The sequence below is a fragment of the Aotus nancymaae genome, unplaced genomic scaffold, assembly GCF_030222135.1.
Source record: "Aotus nancymaae isolate 86718 unplaced genomic scaffold, 86718_ANA_hifiasm-v0.15.2.pri h1tg000062l, whole genome shotgun sequence".
In the NCBI taxonomy this organism is placed as follows: Eukaryota; Metazoa; Chordata; class Mammalia; order Primates; family Aotidae; genus Aotus; species Aotus nancymaae.
The window spans coordinates 1,388,836-1,401,269 of NW_026988476.1; the positions used below are offsets into that span (position 1 = coordinate 1,388,836).

Genomic DNA, 12,434 nt, shown 5'->3' on the forward strand with positions numbered 1-12,434 from the left:
GCCCTGGAAAAGCTTAGCAAAGACAGGTTTGTACACATAACTTTCTCCAACCTTTGCCAAGGCCTGCAAACCTCCTTTTTAGTGAGACCCTCTCCCCGATCCCTGACTCTTCCCAGGTTGGGCGCTAGCAGCAAGGAGCATCTGTCGAGAGAGCGTCACAAGACTACGTTTCCCGGCAGCCTCTGCGGCAAGGGCTGGAGAGACGCGCGCAGGCGCTCGGGCCGGCCCCCGCACGCAGGCGCATTGCGAACGCCGGTAGAGCTGAGTCTTGCTTGTCGGTGCGCGGCGGCGGAGAGCGAGGCCTGGTGAGCACCGCCGAGGCGCGAGCCAGCTCTTCGAGGTTGTACGCGGGAGCGGCACGGCGGGCGGGCCAGCGAGGGGCTCACTTCAGCGGTGGCACCGGGATCGGTTGCCGTGAGCCTGGTGAGTGTGGGGGCCTTGCTGCCCCGGCCCCTCCCCCTGCCGCCGGCGGATCCGGGCAGTCCTCGGCGGGACTTGGGAGAGGCCCTGGGGCGCCGGCGGGCGCCGGCCGGGGCTCGTGGTCGGGTGCCTGGGTCCTGACGCTCGCGCCGCGTCCGTGCGTCACGGGCCCGACTGTCCTAACGGCCGCGCGGCCGGCGGAGGAGAGGGTGGGGGTGGGGAGCTCTGGTGTGATCGCCATCAGGAACGCCGGTCGAGGCGGGGCGGGGCGGCGAGGCGCGGCGGCGGGGCTGGAAGCGGCGCCGGGGACTGCGGGGCGCCGAGGCAGCGGGCGGAGAGGAGGCGAGCGCGGAGCCTGCGCTGCAACTGGGCGGCTGGAGGGAGGCGGGGGTGGGCCGCGCCGAGCGCTGTGACAGAGGCAGGAAGGAGCAGGGGTGGCGAGTAAAAACTCTAACCATGGCAGGAAGGGACCGTCTTGGGAATTCACAAGTTACAGCCGGGGTTAGAGCCGGCAGCCCGGAGGGAGGTAGGGGAAGCGGGGGTTGGAGACGGCCGGCTGCAGTTTACAGATGTCATAACAACGTGGGCCTGGAGCGGCTGACGGGGGTGTGGTAATTATAGGAATGACAGAACTTGGTCTGTACACCGCGTGTGAAGTGGCGGTGCGAGGGAAACAGCGAGGTATCGGATTAAGCTCACTACGGAAGGAGAATACTGACGAATGGCTGGAGCCAAGAAGTTGTCATGAAGTAATGTTTTAGTATTGGGTCGTGTTCCACTTTTAAATGAAAACGTTCAAAATATTTTATTTTTAAGGTTTCAACTCAGATCAAAAGATGGCTGAGTGTTTGTATTTTAAAGAGATGGGGTCTCGCTGTGTTGCCCACGCTGTACTCCAACTCCTGGGCTCAAACTGTCCTGTCTCAGCCTCCTAAGTAGCTGGGACTAGTCTCGGGCAACCACACCCGGCTCTGCAGAATATTCTTTTTTTCTGAAACGTACTGTCAAGTAATGTTAACTTGAATTTCACTTTTCCCTGAAATAAACGGTTGCTTAAAAGCCTCTCTCTATTAGCAGTAGATGAGGTGATTTTCCCCTTCTTGTTGCTCCAAGCCTCAATTTTTTTTTTTTTTTTTTTTTTTTGAAGAAATGGAGTCTTGCTGTGTTGCCCGGGCTGATCTGGCCTCAAGGCATCCACCCGAGTAGCTAGAACTACAGGCGGGTGCCACCAGCAAGGCTCATTCTTGACATTGTTTTTTTCTTAACTAGCTTTTGCGTTTGTAATATTTTGAAAGCAGTTTACGAATTTTCCCTCCACTTAAAAGAGTTATTTTCCCCTCCATTTTAAAGATTAAAGAGATGAAATTTATTTTTTCAAAGGAAAGTAATGAGTTGAGTTCTGTTGTATTTTTACTGAAATAATTTGTTCTTGGAAGGCACTGCTTTATGGATAGATAAGATGTAAGAGAAAGTAAAGGAATTAAATTTATTGATTTCTTTTTCAGGTATTGTGTTAAATGCTTTACACATATTAAAAACATTTAAATCTGAAGTATCTTAATTTTTCTAGTTTACAGATGAAAGCGTTGACAATCAAATGTTAAGTAACTTCTAAGGTTTTTCAGCTCTTGTTGAGAACAGCCTTAGAACTCAAAGTTACTGCCGTTTAAAAAAATTATTTCTCGGCCGGGCGCGGTGGCTCAAGCCTGTAATCCCAGCACTTTGGGAGGCCGAGGCGGGTGGATCACGAGGTCAAGAGATCGAGACCATCCTGGTCAACATGGTGAAACCCCGTCTCTACTAATACAAAAAATTAGCTGGGCACGGTGGTGCGTGCCTGTAATCCCAGCTACTCAGGAGGCTGAGGCAGGAGAATTGCCTGAACCCAGGAGGCGGAGGTTGCGGTGAGCCGAGATCGCGCCATTGCACTCCAGCCTGGGTAACAAGAGCGAAACTGCGTCTCAAAAAAAAAAAAAAAAAAAAAAAAAAATTATTTCTCTCCTTTAATACTTTTTCGTTGTGCTTTCTTTCTTTAATCCTTTCAGTGAGCGAATACTTACGGAGTGATCCTATTCTAGACTTGGGGGGATATGGCCGCGATCAAAACTCACTGTACTTGTTCTAAATACACTATGGAATTTATAGTGTAGCAGGGAAGACTAATAACACAAATATGGACTGCATAACATGTTCTCAGTTATTATAGTTGAGCAGCAACTGTAGAGCACTCTACTAAATAGAATTCAAATGGAAGCAGACAACATGAGCCTTGAGGAGTTTAAAGTCATGTAGGGAAACAAAACATAGATTTTATAATAACCTAAAACATAGATTTTATAAAAACCTAAACTAAATGACAAAGGCATCACCTGAAATCAGTATACTTGCATTATGTTCCTTTTTTTTTTGTCGGAGACAGTCTCCCTCCGTTGCCCAGGCTGGAGTCCACTGGCGCGATCTCTGTTCACTGTAACCTACGCCTCCCGGGTTCATGCAATTTTCCTGCCTCAGCCTCCGGAGTAGCCGGACTACGGGCGCACGCTGGCACGCCTGGCTATTTTTTTTGTATTTTAGTAGAGACAGGGTTTCACCGTGTTGCCCAGGCTAGTCTGGAACTCCTGAGCTCAGGCAATCCAGATGCCTCAGCCTCAGAGTGCTAGGATTACAGGCGTGAGCCACTGCGCCCGGCCGAATTATGTTACTTCATAAGGCGGTCCTCGTAGAAGTTTCTTCACAGAACTGTGATTTAATCTTATCTGCATCTTATCTAGAACTGATACGTACCAAAAGGGGCCATGAAAGACATCTTTTTTTCATTAATATCTAATGAAGAAATTTCTAATTTATTGATTCTTATAAAATACAGACCTTAGAGACAAATTCTTCCTAAGACCCCAGTATTAAGCTTTTTTTCTTTTTTTAAAAAAGTGACTGCTTTTATTAGGTTATTTTTGTTTTGTCAGCCATCCTGTTTCTCTTTATACTTTGCCAGGAGACTCAGAGCTGTGTTCAATTTTTATAATTTTCTTTAGTCTCAACTATGTTAAGAATTATATGTAATCTGGAATTGCTGTCAGTTGTTTCCTGGATTTCTTTATTCTCTGTTGCTCTCTATGGTTTTTTTTTTACCTTTTCCCTTTACATTTGAGAATAGGATTATATCTTAATTCTTTTCATCCCCAGTGCTAAAAAAAGCACAGTGTTTGTTGAATTAATGATAAAATAGAGTCTTAATGATTTATGATGTCTGTGCTTTGGAGTCTGCCAGATTGTTTTTAGCTGTATGAATACTGTGTATAAAATCAATTAAGACCTTTGATTGGTCTTGATAGTAAAGATTACTGACCTAGTGATAAAGATAATCCTGTTACCTCCTTGTTTTGTTTTAAGTTATCTTTGCACTTTGCATGATGTTATGAATTTAACCATAAAAGGGAAGAAAACATTGGTAAACAGTTAAATCAGCTGATTTAGGCTGATTTCGCTCTTTTGCTGCAGTAAGCAGGAGATGGCCTCAGGCCAACTGGGGGCCAGATAGGGCCTGCAATAGAAAATTTTGAGGTTGTACATTGGGAGAGTAGGGATGAAGACTATAGGAATGTACATTTTCTTCTTCTTCTTCTTCTTTTTTTTTTTTAAAGATGTTACAAACCTACAAAACAGAACATGAAAAAATGGTTCTGTTCAAGTACTGTAGACTAATTGGAACAGTTCTTGAAAGCAGTCAGTAATCCAGAATGTGGATAATAGGGATAATCTCCTTCATATAACAAAAATAATGCTGCCCTTCATATACAAAGATAAGTCTGCTTACTCATCATGATTGATTTTCCAACGTGAGGAAGGATATGTGCTGAGTTGTCCATGAGTCTCTGTATAATACTCTATGAGCAACAAGGCAGTTTGGGGTCAGAATAGGGGTTTGTCTAGGGAACAGAGAGACTGGCAGAAAGTGTTGATGGGTTAGGCTCTGCATTAGGTGCTTTCACTTAATTGTTCTTGCAAAACCATTTTGAGGAGGTGATTACGTGTGCAGGGTGATTGGGTAACTTGCCCTACTTCACAGAGTTAGTGGAGTTGGGATTCAAATAGGGCTGTTTGTACTGTGTTCACATTGATCATTATTAAAGATTGGTTTTATTAGCTGTTTAGTTTCGTTGACGAAACAAACTAGATGTAGTTTGTTTAACACCATGAGATACTGAAGATCCGATTTAACTGCTGTGAGATTTTGTTCAGGTTCCTTGTTTTATCAGCATTAGAAAAATACAGTTTTAAAATTAGAATATCTGAAAAGCAGCTGTTCTCTGTCCCAGCATCTGCACTTTAGAAGCTATCATTTTCTTTCTCCTAGCTGTTTCCTCTTGTGTTTGCTTTCATATTTATAAATACAGTAACTTGCTTTTATTGCTGTTTCTTGATTTAGCAATTATAGATATTACTGGTTTTCTTCTAGGCAAGATGTTCCTTAGTGTTTCACATATAGATTCACCTCCACACGCACAAACTGCCTCTACCATCCTCTACAATTATAGTTATCACAGGTGTTTATTAAGCCAATATTTAGTGTTTACAGTATTATAACTATGTAAATGTTCACAGCTGACCCATGTAGAGTACTATGATATCATTTCTTCTTTTAATACATTTTTGTTTTTCTAGAAAGTATTTTTTGTTGTTGTTTGCTTCCTGAGACAGCTAACTTGGAACCTCTTAATACAATTAGGACTGGTTACTTTCTAGGCCTATTTCATAGTTGTTATCCTGGGTCTTCTCTTTTCATCATCCTTAAAATTCTTTATCCTCTCCTGTTCTGGTTCCCCTGTTTGCTGTTTCCTGTATTTTCTTTCTTGGCTTACTTACTTCCATGGAGTTCATTTTTTAGTAGCTTTCTAAGAAAGGATACATAGAAAATAAAAACTTTCTGACATCTTACCTGACTGAAAAAAAAATATTCTTCCTTCACATTTGATCAATAATTTGGCTGGGTATAAAATTCTGAGTTGAAAGTAACTTTTACTTCAAGTTTGCAAGTCATAGTTCTATTGTTTTCTTTCTTCCAGTGTTACTGTTGAAATCTAGAGCCAATCTGATTATTCATTTGTATGTGACCTTTCTTTTCTGACCCTCAATCTCTAGAAGCTTTTAGGATATTTTTAACCCTCAAAATTCCATGATGATATGTCTAGATATGGGTCTTTTTTTGTTTAAGGGGATTCCATGGGCCTTTATAAGCTGGGAGTTCACGTCCTTTAGTTTTGGGAAGTTTTTGTTATTATTTGGACCTTAGGTAAAAAGACTTTTAGAATGAATTATGCTTCTCAGTTCTTGTCACACTTATCAGATCATACAAGTTCCTTTAAATTTTTCTCTTAAATTTCTGAGCCCTACTTATGATACGTCTTCCTATAACATTGTAGTTGGTACATTCCTTGTTTATGTGAGAAACATTGTGAAATATGTAGTGGAGGTATGTATGCTTAGTTTAGGTATTGTGTTATAGACCTTGCAAAGGTCTTTTTCTTTTTTATTCAACATTGATTTAGGGACATTTCTGTTTTGTTGTATGTACATATAGTTGTGTCTAATGTAGAATTCTATAATGCATATCTACCCCATTTTACTTTTCATTCCCTAGGAATTGACTCCTGAGTTGCCTTTCTGCTATCTCAAATACCCTGTGTTAAATATACTTGTACATCATTATGGACCTGTGTAGGAAGTTCTCTAGGATATATATACCAAAGATTGTGATTCCCTGGGCATGGAATGGGAGAATTTGTTTATATGCCTACTTGAGTGCTTGAGAGTTCTTTGCCCATATCTTTGCCTTTACTTGGTTTTATCTAACTTACTGTTTTTTTTTTTTTTTTGTGATACACAGTCTTGCTTAGTCACCCAGGTGAGTGCAGTGGTGGGATCTCAACCTCTGTCTAGCCTCCTGGGCTTAAGTCATTCTTCTGCCTCAGGCTCACGAGTAGCTGGGGTTACAGGGGGCCTGCCACCACACTTGGCTAATTTTTGTATTTTTAGTAGAGACTGGGTTTCACCATGTTGGCTGGGCTGATCTTGAACTGACCTCAGGTGATCTGCCTGCTGTGGCCTCGCCTGGCTGATTTTTGTATTTTTAGTAGAGACTGGGTTTCACCATGTTGGCCAGACTGGTCTTGAACTCCTGATCCGCCCGCCTTGGCCTCCCAAAGTGCTGGGATTACAGGTGTGAGCCACCACGCCTGGCCATTTTCTAGTTTTTGTCTGTCTGTTGAGTATAAAGGTAGAATTTCAGCTGGGTGCTGTGGTGTGTGCCTGTAATCTCAGCTCCTGAGGCTGAGGTGGGAGGATCCCTTAAATTCCAGGGGTAGGGGAAGTAGTATCTTTTTGTTTCAGTTTACATTCTCTGATTACTAAAGAATTTGAGCATCTTGCTTGGAACCATTTAGTTTGTTCTTTTTGTTAATTGTCTGTTTTGTCCTTTGTCTTTACTTTGGGTTTCCTTTTTGATTTGTAGAACTTCCTCATGGAGTTTAGATTTGAATAGTCTGTTGATATTAGACTTAGAAAATATCTTCTCTAAGTCTGTCCTCCTTTCTGTTAATTTTGTCCATAGTGACTTTCATGGAGCAGATAGTCAAAATTATTTTGGTAATCTTTTCCTCATCAACTTTGTGTTCTGTCTTTTTGAAATTTGTGTTTTTTGAGTGTGGAAACTCTTGGGTTGTTCTAATGTTCTTTCTCCTACCTGCTATTTTCCATCCCTTAGTCTTTTTTCTTCAGTTTCTTGAGAGATTTCCTCAGGGTTATCTACCAACCCTTCTGTTGAATTTTTAACTTCTATCCATATTTTAAATTTCATAGCTCTCATTATAATTTTTTTTTTTTTTTTTTTTTTTTTTTTTTGAGACGGAGTCTCACTCTTGCCCAGGCTGGAGTGCAGTGGTGTGATCTTGGCTTACTGCAACCTCTGCCTCCCCAGTTCAAGTGATCTCCTGGCTTAGCCTCCTGGGATTACAGGTGCCCACCACTATGCCTGGCTAGTTTTTGCGTTTTTAGTAGATATGGGGTTTTACCATGTTGGCCAAGCTGGTCTTGAACCCCTGACCTCAAGTGATCGCCCTCCTCAGCCTCCCAAAGTGCGGGGATTACAGGCATGAGCCACTGTGTCCAGCCTCTCGTTCTTATTTTACAGTATATTTGTGTTGTTTCATAGATTCTGTATTCTTTCTGGGGATATTAATGATAGTTTAAAAAATTTTGTTATTGTTGTCTTTATAGAGACTTTCCCCAGATGTCTGGTAGTCTTGTGGCTGTCCATTCACATTTAAAAGTGAGTGAGACTCCGTCTCACAAAAAAAAAAAAAAAAAAAAAAAGTGAAGTGCCAAAAACTGAATTGGAATCCTTTGAGTGTGGCTTGTTAAAGAGTGGAGAGAGTAGCTGGTGGCCATTTTTGGGGGGTGGAGGCAGGACAGCATGTACTCATAGGTTTGTTTGTCTTGGGTTAGCCAATTTCCCTGATAAAGAGAGTCTTCAGTCTCTTGCCAGGAGAATGTATATCTGGCTGCCATATTTCGAGAATTCATTTTAGAAAAGAAGTTTAGGTTTTTACTGTTGTGCTTATGTAATTCTGTTTTCAATAAGGCACCTCATTCACACCCTCACCTTCATCGGACCACCCATTTGAAGGGATTACTGAAGGATGGTTGTCTGGTTGTGAAATCTGGGCATGTGATAGCTGTTTTGTAGACTTTCAACAAACCTGATTTTGAGCCCAACTCTCACAACACTTAAGGAGGGATAGTACCTGGGTAATCTGTCTGAAGCCTCCTGTTTTTGGGTAGGTAGTGTGAATCAGCTTGTTTCTTGTTGGCTTCTTCCTTTGCAGGTTAGGCTTCAGAGTTTTCCACTTTGCTAGTGAAATATAGTTTATTTTATGGCTTCTTTTAGGTGTTGACATCATCTGTGATTCTCTCCATATTCTTTCTATGCTGTGGTTCTGGTTCATTTATTTGAAAAAAGGTTTCTTTATAATTGTAGCATTCTACCATGTCTACCATTTTGTTTCTTTACATAAACTCTTTGCTTTCTGATCTGTTCATTCTTTCCACAGCATTTGAATGACCACTGTGTGCTTAGTATTGAAGATTAAAATTAAATTTCTGGCTTCAAGTTGTTAGTATGATTTGGGAAGAAAAGCTCATTCTGTATGTGCTGATTCCTAATTTGAAATTTGAAAACCCTCGTAAGTGTACACAAAACAGATATATTACAGTGGTTTTAAATTCAGTAGTGGATATGAATTGAATGAAGGCAAGTTTTTGCAATTCCAGAGTTTAAAAAAAATTTTTTTTACTACCAAGGGAACGAACCCTTTATGTCATCTTCTGGAAAGATTTTTTTTTTTTAATCCACCCCCCGACAAAAAAAAATTCAACTTTTAGATAAGAGATAATTTTTCTCCTTCATAAAGATCAGAACTTCTCATGAAATAACAGCATACAGAGTTGAAAAAATTCTAGTGAAAAATACAGAAATTCAATGTCTTAGGTAGGTTGATAAGCTTTATCATAGTAAATATATGCTTTCAGCTCTACTTTTTGAAAGTTTTTCTTATTGTATAGTGTATTGCTTATCATAGAAAATTTAGAAGATAAAATAATATTTCCATATATAAATTTTATATTCTGATTTCTTTTTTTTTTTTTTTTTTTGAGACAGAGTCTTGCTCTGTCGCCCAGACTGGAATGCAGTGGCGTGATCTCAGCTCACTGCAACTTCCATCTCCTGGCTTCAAGAGATTCTCCTGCCTCAGCCTCCCAAGTAGCTGGGATTACAGGTGCCTGCCACCGTGCTTGGCTAATATTTGTATTTTTAGTAGAGATGGGGTTCACCATGTTGGCCAGGCTGGTCTGGAATTCCTGACCTCAGATGATCTGCCTGCTTCGGCCTCCCAAAGTGCTGGGATTACAGGTCTGAACCACTGCGTCTGGCTGTATTCTGATTTCTTAAGTTATCAAATATTTTTCAGAGGTATGGAGAATAATGTAGGCTGAGTTTTTGTTCTCAGCATTCATTTTTTTTATGTTAGTGTTCTGTTTTCTCAGTGTATTGTGAACATTTCCTTTAACCAAGCCCTCATATTGGAACTTTCAGGTTGTTTACAATTTTTCACTAGAATAATCACACTGTAGTGAACATTCTTACACATACTGCTAGTTTTATTTCCTTTGTGTACATTCCAGAAGTGCAGTTATTGAATTCAGAGTTTGAATTCTCCAAATCCTTGACAAATATTTTCCTTTAAATGTTTTGATATTGAGAATGTCTTTGGAGAACTTCCCATCTTGGGAACCTATGGATACTGGGAGCTGGGGTCAGAATTTGGGCCGAAGGTTATGCTAAACCTCTCACAGGAAAACATTTGAAACTGGGCTGTGAAATAAAATATGTATTCCCATTGGATTATTGGTTAGAGCTGTGAGTCTAGAGATGAACACCTATGAATCATATATGTGTCTGCCACATTGACTTCTCACAGGAAAGCCTTTATTGCAGGATTTTTCAAACTTTACTTTCATTGAACATGGAAATGCTGTTAATAAAAATAAAGCTACTCCTTAATTATCTTGTAGGAAAAGAATGGGTAGGGTATTTCAAATTTTAATTTTCTTCTCTAATTTCTATTAAAATATTTTAGGCTGGGTGGGTGGCCACACCTGTAATCCCAGCACTTTGGGAGGCCGAGGCAGGTGGATCACCTGAGGTCGGGAGTTTGAGACCAGCCTGACCAACGTGGAAAAATCCCGTCTCTACTGAAAAAACAGTAACAAAAATAGCTGAGTGTGGTGGTGTATTCCTGTAGTCCCAGCTACTCGGGAGGCTGAGGCAGGGGAATTGCTTGAACCCGGGAGGTGGAGGTTGTGGTGAACCGAGGTCGCACCACTGCATTCCAGCCTGGGCAACAAGAGCGAAACTCCGTCTCAAAAAAAAAAAAAAAATCTTTTAAACAGACCTACTGCCATTTGACTAGAAGCTATTAATGTGAATAATTTATATTTTCAAAAGAATTGAATACTTCAGACTTATACTCCACTTATATTTAAATTCATAACCTTTTTTGTGGTCATACTTTCTTGTAGTTTTGGTTTTTAATATTAAATGCATATAATATACTTTCTAATAAAGTTATGCCTGATTTATATGATGGAATTAAGTATATTAGCATTTCAAGTTCTACAAAAAGTATTACAGATTTTAAGTATTCAGAACATTTAGAATGTGTTTTAGATTTACTGATTAGTTGGACTGACTCAGCACACTGAATATAAAACATCTTGAATATAATAAAAATATCAAAAGAGCTACACTCATTGTTTTGGGTTTAGATTGGTGGAGAGTGGAAACAGTATTGAATGAATCCAGACAAAGGGATCTTGCAGAACTAAGTTTAGACTTGATCTAAAAAGTGGTTAAAAGCATTGTAGTTCTTACCCATTGAAGTGATATACTGAAAAGCATATTGTGATTAATCTGAGGGATATGTGAAGGATGAATTGAAGAGCAGAGTCTGAGGTTAAGAATGCTGGTTTAGAGCTGTTGCAGTTATCTAGGTGTCACTTGACACAGACTTGAACCAGGCTGGTGGCAGTGGGACTAGATAGGAACAGATAAAATCAAAAACTTTGGATAGAATAAGCAAAATTTGACAATTGAGTAAATGGACATGAAGGAGAAAGTTGGGGATCTCTTTTTGAAAGAATAGTGTGTTTGTATTTTACCACCAGTATTGCATCTTGTGTTTAAGTTTATTGCTTCTTTGGCTTTATTTCTGTAGAAAACAAGAGGAATATTAGGTATAATGACTTTAATTTTGAAGGCTTCTGATTCTTGAGAGGGTACTTTGAAAAGCAATTGACAATAACTTACAATTTTTAATTGTTTAGGTGATAATACCTAAACATATTTGCTTAGGATAAACTGATTTTCTCATGCAATTACTTGTTATTCCTCTTACCACAGACACAGAGATTTATTTCCTTTCTTTCCCATTAAAGCTATCTTCAGTTCAACTTCAGCCTTCATTTTCTTCTTTTTACAGTAAAACTTTTTCTCTACTGTAGTGATTTTCAACTGCAGATGCATATCAGAATTTGCTTGGATCTTTTTTTTTTTGAGACATGAAGTGGTACCATCTTGGCTCACTGCAACTTCTGCCTCCCGGGTTCAAGCCATACTCGTGCCTCAGCCTCTCAAGTAGTTTGAATCACAGGTGCGTGCCACCATTACTGGCTAATTTTTATATTTTTATTAGAGGCGGGGTTTCACCATGTTGGCCAGGCTGGTCTTGAACTCCTGACCTCAAGTGGTCTGCCTGCCCCTTGGCCTCCCAAAGTGATGGGATTACTGGTGTGAGCCACTGTGCCCAGCCCACTCTTAAATAGAAGAAAAACCTAAAGGTGTCTGCCTCAGACCAGTTAATCAGACTCTTTAGAGGGACGGTTGAAGCTTGTGTTTAAAAAAAAAAATCTCCCCAACAGAACAAATGTATTACCCTCTCCATCCTAGGAAGGGGCAACCAGTCTCATTTATGGATACTGGTAAGGATATTTTTATGTTTTAAAAAATCTCTCTCTTTCACCAAAAGTCTAAATACATCCATTGAAGTAATACAATGAAAGGAGTGAAACATAAAAATCTCCTCGCCAGTAACCATAAATGAGATTGGTTGTTCCCTCTTAAGGTGGGGAGTCTAAATACACACACACACACACACACACACACACACACACACACTCTCTCTCTCTCTCTCTCTCTCTCTCTCTCTCTTTCTGTTTCTTAGAGCGGTCTGCAATTCATAGCAAAATTGAATGGAAAGTACAGGATTCCCATCAACCCCTTGCCCCCACATGAATATAGACTTTCCCGCCATCAGCATTCAGCTCCAGAATGGTTCATTTGTTACAAGTAATGCTGTAGACTGAATGTTTATCTCCCCTTAAAATTCATGTGTTGAACCCAA

At 40.4% G+C, this 12,434-nt stretch overlaps 1 protein-coding gene across 1 annotated transcript in view; it reads left to right on the top strand.

The window, feature by feature from the left end:
• The first annotated feature begins 339 nt into the window (after window positions 1-339).
• The window catches only part of KPNA1 (karyopherin subunit alpha 1), an 82,702-nt gene continuing 70,607 nt past the window's right edge, over window positions 340-12,434 (top strand). Inside the window, exon 1 of the mRNA XM_012476213.3 lies at window positions 340-423. The gene's annotated coding sequence lies outside the window, so the exon portion shown is untranslated. The remainder of the gene's footprint in view (window positions 424-12,434) is intronic.